Source organism: Pelodiscus sinensis, chromosome 3 (genome assembly GCF_052426305.1).
Source record: "Pelodiscus sinensis isolate ZL-2025 chromosome 3, ASM5242630v1, whole genome shotgun sequence".
NCBI classification, from domain to species: Eukaryota; Metazoa; Chordata; order Testudines; family Trionychidae; genus Pelodiscus; species Pelodiscus sinensis.
Window position 1 is genome coordinate 55,500,595 of NC_143054.1, and position 15,035 is coordinate 55,515,629.

Genomic DNA, 15,035 nt, shown 5'->3' on the forward strand with positions numbered 1-15,035 from the left:
TTCAAAGGTTTTTTTCAAGGAGGAGGGAGAACAATTATTCTCTCTTACCTCTAATAATAGGACAAAAAGCAACAGGTTTAAATTGTACCAAGGGAGGTATAGTTTGGACATTAGGAAACCTTTCCAAATTGTCAGGGTAGTTAAGCAGTAGAATAAATTGCCTAGGAAGACTGGAGATTTTTAAGAGCAGGTTGGTCAAACATTTGTTAGGGATGGCCAAGATGGTTCTTGGTCTTGCCATGAATGTAGGAGACTGAACGTGGTGACCTCATGATATCCCTTCCAGTTCCATGATCACAGTTTATTCTATGCCACAGAAATGTAGAGAGAGAGGAATTTTCAGTAGACATGCATGTTCTATTGTTTAAGACTCTGTTTTGAAATACAGAAGTGCCTGTAACAGTGATCCTATAAAATGATCCTTTCAGTCTTACAGCACCAGAAGCCTATTGTCATTTTGGCATACTCTTTCACAATAAATCTCCAGCACTAGCTGGCAAATTATCAAAAACAATCTTATAAATTCAAAAAACTCACTAGATTATTCTTTTACTATGATGTGAAGTTTTTTCCATTACTAACAAATTAAGTATTGAAAGCAAAACAATTTGAGTGAGTACATTGTCCACATAGTTAAGATGTACTTAACTACACATTTCTTTCAACTCTTCCCCCTCCCCCCCCAAAAAAACAGTAAAATGGATATTGAGTTGTAGTGTTTTGTTTTGTTTTGTTTCCTTGGTTCAAATGAGAAAAATGATCATTTAAAAGGTAAATTAAAGAACAAACAATATCCATTTTCCACTGCAGTAACAAAGAAAGTGTGAATCTAATGTAAAAGCGTATTAAAAAACTGTGCCCAAAACAAAGAAGAAGATCCTAGTTTAAAGTGTTAAAACCAAAAGATTGACTATGCTTAAGTATAAAAGAGACTGACATTTATGGTTTTACGTAGGTCAAATATTTTGTCAAATTCTGCCCATCGAAAACGTTGATCCATATTTACACTGGTGTAAATGTGAACAGAATTTAGCCCTGTATCTACGCAAAGATCTCAGATACCCTTAATTCTGAGTACTGAGATATAGCTCTTCTACGTGTTTCTTTTCATCACGTGGCTCTTTCTCATTATCATAGAATCATAGAATAATAGGACTGGAAGGGACCTCGAGAGGTCATCGAGTCCAGCCCCCCACCCTCAAGGCAGGATCAAGCTCCGTCTACACCATCCCTGACAGATGTCTATCTAACCTGTTCTTAAATATCTCCAGAGAGGGAGATTCCACCACCTCCCTTGGCAATTTATTCCAATATTTGACCACCCTGACAGTTAGGAATTTTTTCCTAATGTCCAATCTAAACCTCCCCTGCTGCACTTTACGCCCATTACTCCTTGTCCTGTCCTCAGAAACCAAGAGGAACAAATTTTCGCCTTCCTCCTTGTGACACCCTTTTAGATATTTGAAAACCGCTATCATGTCCCCCCTTAATCTTCTTTTTTCCAAACTAAACAAGCCCAGTTCATGAAGCCTGGCTTCATAGGTCATGTTCTCTAGACCTTTAATCATTCTTGTCGCTCTTCTCTGTACCCTTTCCAATTTCTCCACATCTTTCTTGAAATGTGGCGCCCAGAACTGGACACAGTACTCCAGCTGAGGCCTAACTAGTGCAGAATAGAGCGGCAGAATGACTTCACGAGTTTTGCTTACAACACACCTGTTGATACAACCTAGAATCATATTTGCTTTTTTTGCAACAGCATCACACTGTTGACTCATATTCAACTTGTGGTCCACTATGACCCCTAGATCCCTTTCCGCCATGCTCCTTCCTAGATTTGTTTTTGATTATGATTTGTTTTATGTCAAAACTGTCTCAAAGATTTTTGTACAGTACATAGTATTTGTGATAGACATGCTCTAGCGGGGCGGGAGGGGAATCTATATATCTGAAGAGTTTGTGGATTTATTTGTGCAAACTAAAGTCATACTTCAGGATTACCAACAAATACCAAGTTTTGTATAAATAAGCCTGCCACTTAAATTAGCTGAATGCACTACTTTTTACATCGGAATATGTTGGATGTAAGGTTTAAATAATTTTTGTTTTTCATCAGAAAAAAGTCATGACTATTATGATTAGTGTTAATAAAAATATTTGCTAACAAAATTAAAACCATGTTGCCCATTCAACTGTCATTTTAGTGCAAAGAAAAATTTTACTGTTAATGTCTAGGAGCTGTACCTATTGCTCAGAACATATTGGGACTAGCCCAGTAGTTTTCAGAGTGGGTCATGACCCAGCCTTAGCCAGGCAGCACTGCTGGTGGGACTTACAATAGCCCGGTTGGCTATGCTGACCAGAGCCACCAGGGTCCCTGGGAGGCCAAGCAATGTGACCAGTGTCTTACATTCCATGTCCAGTACTTGATTATGACCCACAATTTGTAAACCACTGGTTTAGATAAAATGGGAGTTACATCTGAACCAAACTTGTGCAAAATAAAACCTAGATACCTATTTGAATGTTTGCAAAAACAAAATTACTTGCTTTTTGTCCGTCTCTTGTGAATGGGTGATAACTCAACAACTAAGAAATAGGTCAAATGGCTGAAAGAAATCTAATTTTCCCCAAATTCAGTATTAATTATTTATATTACAGTTGTGTCCAGAAACCCCAGTCAGTACTCTATTATACAGTATAGTATGCAAATATAAAAATTGAGGATAATATACTATTACATTATTTTGTTTTCTTTTATTTCCCATAGATGACTTATAAACTGTAGACTGGTCTTTAATTTTGTTTGGAGTGTAAGCTCCTGGGAAGAAGTGATGTCTTCATATGAATCTGTTCTGTACTATACATGAAAGTGACTGGGATTTTGATACATGGTATTCTGCTTACAATCAAATGAGTAAGATATTATTTTTGGCTTTGTTTATGGAAAAAAGTCATTTTTGTGAAATTGTGGTCAAAGTCTGCGTAGCAAAAAGATGGATAGTTTCTTGGAATTGTAACTTTGATCCTAGAATAAAATAGAGGGAATACCTCTGCAGTCTTAAGACAGCTTGTGAAGCTGGTGACAGGGTTTAAAAAAACAGGCTGCCATATGCTGTGTCTCGTAAAACTGAGTACAGGTTGTACCTCCAAAAACCTGCTTTCTGTTGTCCTGGACAAGAAAGCCGGGAGCCTAAGGGCAGGAGGGATAGCCAGGGCCGGGGCAATAGGGTCAGCAGCCTAACTAGCGACAGCACAAGACGGGAGCCAGAACCCCATAGCAGCCCGAGGCAATGCAGGGCTCTGCCAGTGTCCTCCAGCAGCACGGGTTGGCAGAGGGCTGATGCCCCATGGTAGTTCCGGGTGGTTCAGAGCTGTGGATGGAGCCCCGTGACATCACGGGACCAGAGTCCCCTAGCAGCTTCTTGGCCCCAGATGTGCAAGGCTAGAGCCCCGCAACAAGAGCCCAGAGCCTCAGGAAGCCAGAAGCAGTTGGGCAAGCAGCACAGCCAGGTTGGGGGTGGGAGAGGGTGAGGCAGGATGCCTGCTCGGGCAGCCTGCCAGCAGCAGGCAATAGGCTTGGGAGCTGGTGACAGGAGGCCTTCCCAGGGTCCAGAAAATTCTCTCGTTCAGGACCAGTCCCGACGGTGCCAGGCCGGATAGGTTCAACCTGTAGGAATAACTGCTATGCTCATGCTAGTAAGAATGAAATTAAAACCTCAGCTCTTCCACTTAGTTTAGCCACAGTGACCATCTGAAGAAGTAGGTGGTGCCCACGAAAGCTCATGATACCATCTACATGTTTTGTTAGTCTATAAAGTGCTACCAGGGTTTTTTTAAGTGTATCCTGTACAGACTAACTCAGCTACCCCTGAAGCCTCTCAAACAGGTCAGCATTCAAGTCCATATATTTATTAAAAACAAACCTAACAATGTTAAGCTTATTCTTGCCAGCAGGATGGAAAGAGAGATGTTTACAGTTATTTCTTGTGGAAAGCACTCAGATACTGTGGTGACGGGCAACTTAATAAATACCAGGACAGATGGAATATGTAACATCTGCAGAGTGCTTTACAGCATTACAATGTCGACAAATGTTACATTAATTTTTGCACTTTGGCAACTAGAGAACTCTTTGTGGACAGTGAATATGGTATCAAAATGCTTTCTAAATGGCTTTCCCCTAAGGTAGCCATTCAAAAAAATGCTAGAAACAAAATCTGCTATGCCTTAGTCCAGCTTTTGGCAGCTGTTTTTTTCTTCTTTGACTTTCATCTTGAGACTTCTTCAAAAAATAGCACATCCCAACAAGAGAATAGAAATAATTTCTGTGTCCTCATTCCATGCAATACAAATGAGAAAGATAATGGATGTTGCTTTCTCAGTTACACAGTTCAAATGTATGCATAGACATGGGGTTGACTTAGGATGAGCAAGGGAAGACCACAGGGGTTCTGGTACAATTTATTTGCCTATTTGTTCTTTCCTTTAAGAGATTGTTGTTTCAATAGTAATTCATCTGGATTCTATAAACAGTTTAAAGCAATGCAATACAGAATCTATTGACCAGCATCTAAAAAAATGCTTTTAAAAGTGGAAACAGCAGGTCATTACATAGAAAAGAAATGTGTGTCTGATACCCATAGAAAAGGGTTCTTAGTAAGACAGATCAGGAAGAGCACCATACTCTTTTAATAATAGAACCCTTATTGCCAAACTTTGGCCTTACATGTTTCCAGTTACTTACATGGGAATCCCATGCATGTACCTGTAGCTAGAATTTGGATCTCCTGTACATTCCGTAAAAAAATTATGTATCTTTTTCTATTTCATATCCCATTCACAGAATGGAGTCCGTTAGCTAGCTGTTACTCCATTTTCAGCAATTCTGTTAATGACTTCAAGATAATGACCTTTAGCTCTGTCTTTCAGGAAGTGTTGACCGGATTGTTGAGGATGGGGGATCTTGTCTTAAAACTGATTTATGATACAAGGTTAAAATTATTTTGGGGGAGGATCTTGCCTTACATCAGTCACGAGACTTACAAACAGGTCTGTAAAGTAGCTGTGACATTTTCATTATGATCAAATGGATAAACTTAATTGGTACATAATAAACAGTGGCTGAAGGTATATAGAGGCTTTAAAATTGCCTTACGCTGTTAATCAGTAAGAATCTAGGAAAATAACATGTTCATAGTAAATCCTTTCAATATACAACAGAAATGGAAATGTTAATATGAAATATGTTAATACTTTTGTTTTCTCCCTTGTCTTTTTACTTTCCCAATCACAAACAAGAAAAAAATGTATGATTTAAAAAAAAAAAAAAACTTAGCTTTCACAGTGGGTGTTTAGTGAGTGGCAATAGGAGAAACAACGCTAAACTGCAATTACTTACTGAAAATCACAAGTTGCTAGAAATACTGCTTACTAATTGGGGTAGTAAAGAACTTGAGGGGGGAAGAAGCGTGAAAATAAGAACTTCCCATGTGCCTTGTTACTTTCTTATGAACAATAAGCATGCATAATAGATGTGCATGTAGATGTGATCTGATTCTGCTTCCACTGAAATCACTGCCAAAACTCCAATGGAAGCAGGATCAAGACCTGAATTGGTGTGATAATTACACATCTTGAATGGGGGTCAAGGTGCAATGTCAAAGGCTATATTCCTCCAGCATCTGGAGTTACTTAATGTTCCTTGTCACAAAGCACTAACATAGGCATGCATGTTCTGTAATTACAGCACTTCCCAACCAATGAAATTTTCCCTCGGAACATGCTAGTTTATAACTTTATTAGACGCACAGAGATTAATATATGTATTTATTTAGATGTATATAGCAGCTTGAGTCTTGTCTAATAGTTTGTGACAAATCCTTAAAAATACAATTAATATAAAATTACAAGTCCACCAGAATGCACTCAATGTAACCAAAAGCAAAGATCTATTTTTAACTGGTTTAAAGATATCATGTTCCACTCTGTCCACAGAATAATAATTCACAACCCTGTCCTTACCATTTCCTCGAAGTGAGAACAACGTACATTAAGTGTAGTCTCTAGGTATACTGTAACTTTGAAGAGTTATAAATATACCTATATATAGTGTCAAGTCATTTTTCTGGAATCCTATTAAGTTAAAAGAAAATAATATACCAATAATTTACTAATATTCTCTTAGAACAAATTATATTTTAACTTACATTTCAATAAAATAGAACAATGACTAGAAAAATAGAAGGGTTCAAATGGAAAAATAGGTTTATCAACAGGATTTTTATTAATTCTGGCATTATGTAAAGGAACAGCAAGTAGAAGTCCATGCAGGCAGAAGAAGGGCACTGTGACCCTATAAAATTAAGATGGAAAGTGGTGGAAAAGTTTTCAAGGAAGCTACATATATGGCAGATGATAAAATGCTACCGATGGCCACATGGGGCGTACAGCCTGCAATGTTATCTGCAGCCATGTTCTGTTTTGCATGTTTCACTCTTCTCTTTGCGCAATCTGCACTTTTCTGTGCATACATAGCAGCTGTGATCTTGATGGCACAGAGCTCCAAACCTCAGAGCAACAGCTTATTCCTTTTTTGACCCTGCAGTCTGACACACAAAAGCTGGAAAGATAGGGTCAATATTTATTCTGATGTTTCTCCTGTTTCAAGTCACAAGCATGCTTTGTCTATTCAAAATATTTAGACTGTACCCCAAAAATACTTCAATATAATTTGGACATTAGAACGAAGAGACCATTGAGCCATATTCATTGTTACACATGCAGTTTGTAAAGATTCATGTATCTTATTTCCTAGACAATAGAATAGAATGATTCCTCTATATACCTGGTGGATACCCCACCCCTCATGCTGTTTTGCTTCCTCATGATGATGATTAGATGATTTTAAAATACAGCAGTGTGCTGTTGAAGTTTAGATTAAAATTAAGTTTTTAGTTATTGAGAACATATTCAAATACATTTTAAAAGTGCTCTCAAAGCTATTAACTCTCCATACACTGCCATTGTCTACTTATATGTCCTTTTCACGGAGAACAATAATTCCCCAAAAGAGTTAATTTAATACAGTAAATGAATAGAATATGTTGGTGGATTTATTGTATCCACTTTTGCTAGCATATTGTAATTATGTCAGCATATAGCCACTGCAGTAAGTTAGGTCAATGTAATTTTGCAGTGTAGACATACACTTAAGTAACCTTTTTCCTTGCACAAGGGATAGTAGGGAGGATTTGTGCCTCTCTCTGTTTCTTCACACATCTTCTCCTTGTCCAACCAGCCACATGCTCCTTCTTTCTATAGGTTGAGCCTAGTCTCAGTCTAGCCCTAAGTCAGGAAAAACAATAGTGAGAGTTCAAAGAGAAATGCTGTTGTAGCGTTTTCTGTATATTTCATAATACTGTAGATCTTTAAAATATAAACAGAGAAAATAGCAAAGTTAGCCAGAATATGCAGGATATTGCATCTGTATTTCTTTATTAGCCTGTGTAAGCGAACTGGCTCAGTCCTGGGGATCAGGCCTATACTCGGGCCAGCACCCACCCCATTCCCAGTCTGTGTAAGCCCAGTCCCTGGGGCCAGGCAAGTAAACAAACACCCCGTGGTCCCCCTTTAAGCCCAAGCCCGCAGGGCAGGGCAGGCAAACTCAGTCTGTGGGCTAGGCCCAACCAAGCCTTGGGGAAAAGTAGGGCCGATACACAAACGCAGGTATTAGCAGTTGTAAGCCCTAATCCTGGCATTGGATGGGGCAGATAAACAAACTCAGTCATGAGTCTCTTGGTGAGCCCAGTCCTTAGCCCAACCAGATGGTCAGGAGTCTCAAGGTGAGCCCAGGCCCTAGCGCAGGACAGACAAAGAAATACAGTTCGTAGTGACGGGGGGGAAGACTGCCATCTAGTGGCTGGGGTGATGCAGGCCCTCCCTACTCCACTGCGTACTGGCCCAGGACCCTAGCCAAGGCACAGCTGACTGCCAGGGTCAGTGGGAATCTGGTCTGCAACATGCTGAGTCACTGCAGCACAATTAAGTCAGCCTCACTCTCTTTAGCTGCCCCAGGCCATCTACACCCCCATAGGGTATAATCTAGCTCCCCAGCAGGTCCTTGGGGTTGTCAGATCTGAACCTTCAGGGAAATTCAGCAAGGTTTCCTTGTTGGTTTGGGGGCCTGGCAGTCCAAGCCAGTCTTCAGCGTCTGTCAAGTAGTCAGGGACCTCATAGCCTGGGAGCATAGGGCAGACTTCTGCTTCCTTTAGCAGCTGGAACTTCACTTAACTTCTGGCCTGAGCTTCTATATAAGTAGTCCCACTGCCAGCTTCCTGTCAGATAAAGGGGGGGGCGGGATTAGGCTTGGCCCACCAGGACTCAGAGTGGGGTTCTTCCTCCCTCCACCTTGGTCTTTGAGCAGCCACCCCTGTTCGCTATACCCCTAGTACAGAAGAACTCTAATATATGTCCAGATTCTTTCACTGTTAATTATATTAAGTGGTGCCTTACTCCGCGAGCAATGATGTTTTATTTCAGTGAGCTTGTGCACTAGATTCTACTTATTGTGAATGAGGATGACCGAATTAGGCGCACAAACACATTTTCCATACAGACTTGGAAGATCTTTTTCACCATATCCCTCCATGTTGGCTTGATGCCTGTAAAAATTCACCTTCGTGTCAAAAACAGGCTTTTCACGTAACTTTTGTTTAGAAACAGATATTTTTAGTCATGTGATTTAAGAATTTTAAAATATAAATCTGACTTTGTCAATTGAATTGTACAAATGAAATCAGTTTGTGTATTTAACATTTTTGGCAGTTTAAAACCTGCATTTTATTCTGCTTTGCAGTTGACCCTTCAGGCCTATTTTGGGTTATAAGATGAAAATAAGGTTTCCCTTCAAGTGGTTGCCTAGGGCAACTGGCACTGACGCTAAAAGATGAATACTCTACCTACTTAGTATAATGCCTACTTTGTGAGCTAAATAAAGAGCTAAATTGCAGAGCAGGAAGTTGGATAAATGTGAAATATCAAGGGAGCAAAACCCAAGATTATTAAGGACCCAGAATTCAGAAAGGATTATTGTCAATAGATGGATAATAACTGGCTGGCATACAGATTCTAGGCATAATCTGTTGCTAGGCTCTTTGCTGTCTTGGCCCCTCTGTTCAAGACCTGATCCAGTGAGTAGTGCCAATATGTTTTCTCTAGCTGGATACTAAATAAGGCTGTGGAAGTTTGGGGAGAAAAAGAGAACCTTTCCTGCAATAGTTTTTTTAGCTTCTATAGTAGAAATGTGGGTTCAGGTTACAAGCAACTTAGTTTATGTGAGCTTGCAGCTGATAGTCAGCTATTACTGATCGCATCGTTGTGGTCAATTGGAATTATTAGGTTGACTATGAATAGTTTTTATTTTGTTTAAATGACAGAAAAAATTCTGCATTTAAAATTATACCAGATTCAACTGAACATTTCAATGAGTAAAAGAAAACGTGAAAGCAAGCTTGATTCCCTTTCAAAGGAGAAGAGCTAATTTGTGTGGGGAGGGGAGGGAAAGGGGGAATCTTATTTATAGTTCAGTGATAAAATGATTAAATGTGCAGAACTGGATGCCTCTTAATATTGTCATATTTTGTGGGAATGGGATAGGAATCATGAGACAAGCATAATTTAATAAAATGCTGGCATATTTCACATTGGCTTGGAATTTTAATTCTTTTTAGTTAGCCGGAAATAAGCGTTAGTGGACACACTACGTATGCCATATCTACAGTTTGATATGTACATGACCCAAGGGCTGTTTCTTACATGGTGTTGCTATAGAAAATATATCTAGAACTGTAGTGCATTTCTCTGTCAGTGACTCACCACATTTGGCACTCAGCTTTGTTCAGTATTAGGGTGATTCAGAGCCCACTGAAGTCAGTAGGTATATTTCATTGACTTCATTGAGTTTTGAATGGAACCCATTATGAAGACACAGAAGTTCGGCTTATAACAGCAGTGCTTCCTGCAATAATATCATTCAAAATGGTTATGCAAAATATATTAGAGGGTTGTTCAGGGACATGTTTGCCTGTAACCTTGTATTATCTTACACAGTGTTTATCAAAGTGGTCCGTGGACTCACTCTGTGAAAGTGCTATTGGGTCTCTCCAGTTTGTTTACTTACCAGCTCCGCAGCCAGGAAGCCTCATGGCTCACATTGGCTATGGTTTGCTGTTTGCAGCCAACGATGTGGGTTGTGCCCACCAAAGCCTGTGATATTATTTATATATTTTTGTTAGGTGCTAAGGTGCTACAGAACCATTGTTATGTTTTAAGGTTTTTTTAGTTACAGACCAACACTGTACCTATCCCTCTGAGATTTTTACCCAGAGTTGTGGTGGATTCTCCCACCTTGATAATTTCACAATCAAGATTGGATGTTGTTATTAACAAAAAACCCACCTCTAGTTGAAATGGGAATTAATTTAAGAGAAGACAGGTTGGAGTAGATGATTATAGTGAACCCTTCTGGCCTATCTATGAAAACTGGTACAATATTAAAATGTTCAGTCAATTCATTGGCTCTTTATCATACAGAAAACATATGTAACATTCACACACTAATAAGACCGCCAGCTTGTCAGACATTCCTGTTAGCAAGATGACAACTCAAAGAAAAAGCCATCTGTTGTATGTGAGCAATGGAGTAAAATAATAAATGAAACCTGTTAAAAATGAAAGGCATGTCAGTTACACTCATAAACTCCAACTCTCATGGCAATATGGAAGGGTATCCCTAGATGGCTTATAATTAAAAAAGTCCTGCAAGTTGTTTGCACAAAAAACAAACTATATTTCTCCTGCTATAACACTATGGATGTAATGAACCCAACAGGTTGGGGGGAGAGAGAAAATGTACTTTTTAATTTTCTTCATAGGTCCTTTTGACCTCCAGCCCTGCTGCCAGAGCCCTGCTCATACTAAGAAATAAAGTCTCAGCATGCAGTCCATGCTCTAGTGTATTGTGGTGTTTCATAAAGTTCTTAATATTCTTTTATCTCAGAGAAAAATAACTTTGAAAAACTAGACAGAAGTCAACATGGACAAAAGTCAACATGGTTTCTGTAAAGGGAAAACCTGTTTTACTAATCTGTTAGGGTATGTCTACACTACAATGTTAGTTCGAACTAACGGACGTTAGTTCGAACTAACATTCATAGCCGCTACACTAGCGCTCCGCTAGTTCAAATTTGAATCGAACTAGCGGAGCGCTTAGTTCGAACTACGAAAACCTCATTTTACGAGGATTAAGCCTAGTTCGAACTTACTAGTTCGAATTAAGGGGTGTGTAGCCCCTTAATTCGAACTAGTGGGAGGCTAGCCCTCCCCAGGTTTCCCTGGTGGCCACTCTGGCCAACACCAGGGAAACTCTATGCCCCCCTCCCGGCCCCGGACTCCTTAAAGGGGCACGGGCTGGCTGCGGTGCCCGTGCCAGGTGCAAGCCTGCCAGCACCCAGCCAGCAGACCCTGCACCTGGCATGGCACAGAGCCACCCACCCGATGTTCCCCAGCCCACCCCCTCTTCCCAGGACCAGGCTGGCGGCTCCCAGGAGCTTGCCCTGGACCGCAAGAGGCAGGCACCTTCCTGGGCTAGTGCGGACATCGTGGACCTTGTCCACGATCTCCGCACTAGGCATAGGAAAGTGGCCGTCTAGGGCAGGAGAGCTGCCAGCCTGGCCACCCAGGAGCAGGTGTGCATGAAAATCAAGGGGGTCCACTGAGACCCCCGACCCTGAGCTTACAATGGCCGTCCTGGGTCAGACCAAAGGTCCATCTAGCCCAGTAGCCTGTCTGCCGACAGCGGCCAACCCTAGGGACCCTGGAGGGGATGGATCGAAGACAGTGACCAAGCCATTTGTCTCGTGCCATCCCTCTCCAGCCTTCCACAAACTTGGGCAGGGACACCACTCCTACCCCCTGGCTAAGACTACTCCATGGACCCAACCTCCATGACTTGATCTCACTTCCCTTTCAACTCTGTTCTAGTTGTAGCCTTCACAGCTTCCTGCAGCAAGGAGTTCCACAGGTTAACTATTTGCTTTGTCAAGAAGAACAACTTTCTCTTACTAGTTTCAAGCCTGCTACCCATTCCTTTCCTTTGGTGTCCTCTAGTCCTTCTTTATGGGAACTCAGGAAGAACTTTTCTGTGTGCACCCTCTCCACCCAACCCCTGCTTTTAGAGACCTCTATCCTGTCCCCGCTCCATCTCCTCTTTTCTAAGCTGAACAGTCCCAGTCTCTGTAGCCTCTCTGCATCTGGGACCTGTTCCCAACCCCTGATCATTGTAGTTGCCCTCCCCTCTCCCAGCCTTTCTCTTCCCCTCTCCCACCTCCTTTTCCCAGTCTCCCCCAGTTTTGTTCAATAAAGACAGAGTCAATGTTGGAAGAAACGTTATCTTTATTTTGTACATCAAGAAGAAGGGGGGCTAGGGAAGGGTAAGTGGAAGGAGGTGAGGGAGGAATGGGGTACGAGCCCCCGATGAGGAGGACTGGGCTGGCTCTGCGGGCTTCTGGGGGTGGAAGCTCTCCTGCAGCCCCCCGATTGCCCCTTCTCCCCAGATGGCAGCCTGCGGCAAGTGCAGCCAGGCTGATGGCCGAGTGGTGTGATGTGCCCAGTGTGGGTACTCAGGGCAATCCAAGCCAGGACTGCTTTGCAAGCGGGGCACCCCTTAGAACTGTCTGTCCGGGGTGGGGGTTGGGACCCTTTAAGCGCAGCCCTCGGCTAGCCTGAGACAGCATCTCCACGCTCTAAGTCCTCCTCTTATGCCCTGCCGGCACTGCTTCCGGCCATCCTTAAGCCCTGTTCAGGGTCCACTCAATGTGGACTTGCTAGTTCGAATTAGCAAAACGCTAATTCGAACTAGTTTTTAGTTCTAGACGCGTTAGTTCGAATTAGCTTAGTTCGAATTAACTAATTCGAACTAAGTTAGTTCGAATTAGCGCTGTAGTGTAGACGTACCCTTAGAGTTCTTTGAAGGGGTTAACAAACATGCAGACAAGAGGGATCCAGTAGATATAGTATACTTGGATTTTCAGAAAGCCTTTGACAAGGTCCCTCACCAAAGGCTCTTGTGTAAATTACATGGCCATGGGATAAGAGGGAAGGTCCTTTCTTGGATTGAGATCTGGTTAAAAGACAGGAAACAAAGGGTAGGAATAAATGGTAAATTTTCAGATTGGAGAGGGGTAACTAGTGGTGTACCTCAAGGGTCAGTCTTGGGACCAATCCTTTTCAACTTATTCATAAATGATCTGGAGAAAGGGGTAAGAAGTGAGGTAGTAAAGTTTGCAGATGATACAAAACTGTTTAGGATAGTCAAGACAGAAGCAGACTGTGAGGGACTCCAAGAAGATCTCACCAAACTGAGTGATTGGGCAACAAAATGGCAAATGAAATTTAATGTGGAAAAGTGTAAAGTAATGCACATCGGGAAAAATAACCCCAACTATACGTACAGTATGATGGGGACTAATTTGGCTACGACAAATCAGGAAAGAGATCTTGGAGTTATCGTGGACAGTTCTCTGAAAACTTCCACACAGTGTGCAGCAGCGGTCAAAAAGGCAAATAGGATGCTAGGAATTATTAGGACAGGGATAGAAAATAAGACCCAGAATATCTTACTGCCCCTGTATAAAACTATGGTACACCCACATCTTGAATACTATGTACAGATGTGGTCTCCTCACCTCAAAAAAGATATTTTGGCCTTGGAAAGGGTTCAGAAAAGGGCAACAAAAATGATTAGGGGTTTGGAACGGGTCCCATATGAGGAGAGGTTAAAGCGACTGGGACTTTTCAGTTTAGAAAAGGGGAAACTGAGGGGGGATATGATAGAGGTATATAAAATCATGAGTAATGTAGAGAGGGCGGATAAAGAAAAGTTATTTATTAGTTCCCTAAATAGAAGAACTAGAGGACATCAAATGAAATTAATGGGGAGCAGTTTTAAAACTAATAAAAGAAAGTTCTTCACACAGCGTGTAGTCAACCTGTGGAACTCCTTGCCAGAGGAGGCTGTGAAGGCTAGGACTATAATAGAGTTTATAGAGAAGCTAGATAATTTCATGGAGGTTAGGTCCATAAAAGGATATTAACCAGAGGATAAAATGGTGTCCTTGGCCTCTGTCTGTCAGAGGCTGGAGAGGGATGGCAGGAGACAAATCGCTTGATCATTGTCTTCGGTCCACCCTCTCTGGGGCACTTGGTGCTGGCCACTGTCGGTAGACAGGATACTGGGCTAGATGGACCTTTGGTCTGACCCAGTACGGCCGTTTTTATGTTCTTATGACAGTATATTAAAAAACAAATAAAACCCTTATCGGAATACTCCCAAAGCTCCCGTAGATTGATTGCATGCTGCAGTGGACTTCTAAGGTGATTATGAAATCACCAGCACAGTGTAAGCAATCTTTAAGAGCTGCCAAGCATTATAGTATGAACGTTTTTCAAAAGCAACTAAGGCTGATGTGAAAACTGCAACCTTGTTCCGAGAATTTCACCTCCTATCCAGTCACGTCAGAACAGAAGTCAAAATTCTGGTCTGAGTATCTGTCTAAACTCTTAACAGATTGCAATCTGGCTACCTCCAAATCTCACCTTACCTCTCCTTTGCTCCACATAGTAAATTGCAGCTGCAAACAACCAGATTCTGGTTATCTAGGGCAAAGCATGCTCAGAGACAGGACTGCTGCTCTTTGCCAGAAGAGCCCAGATTGAGCTGGAGACTGACTGACATTTTTTTAAGTGCATTGATGTTTTAAAGTATACTTAAACACATACTTACCCACCCAGGTGATAAAATCATTTGCAATGATAAAACTAAATTTTAGATGACTAGCTTGTGTCTGATCCTTCATTGTTATTTGTAAGTAACGAGTATTCTGGGCTTGGTGCAGAATCCTTGCTGAGCAGAATGATCTAAAATTGTGGGAACCATTTGGAATTTTTCAATAATTTGTAGAACACAAATGGAACTA

At 41.4% G+C, this 15,035-nt stretch overlaps 1 protein-coding gene and 1 long non-coding RNA gene across 4 annotated transcripts in view; one reads left to right on the forward strand and one right to left on the reverse strand.

Moving 5' to 3' along the window:
- Positions 1–15,035, forward strand: part of KCNQ5 (potassium voltage-gated channel subfamily Q member 5) — a 451,764-nt gene that overhangs the window by 52,761 nt on the left and 383,968 nt on the right. The gene's annotated exons all lie outside the window — the stretch shown is intronic.
- The window catches only part of LOC112546439 (uncharacterized), a 31,708-nt gene continuing 23,155 nt past the window's right edge, over positions 6,483–15,035 (reverse strand). The window contains exons 3-5 of one of the 2 annotated variants that reach the window (XR_003090132.3): positions 8,144–8,336; positions 7,210–7,347; positions 6,483–6,622 (exon numbers count right to left, since the gene is read on the reverse strand). This is a non-coding gene — a long non-coding RNA (uncharacterized LOC112546439). The remainder of the gene's footprint in view (positions 6,623–7,209; positions 7,348–8,143; positions 8,337–15,035) is intronic. The other variant, XR_003090135.3, reaches the window with a different exon arrangement.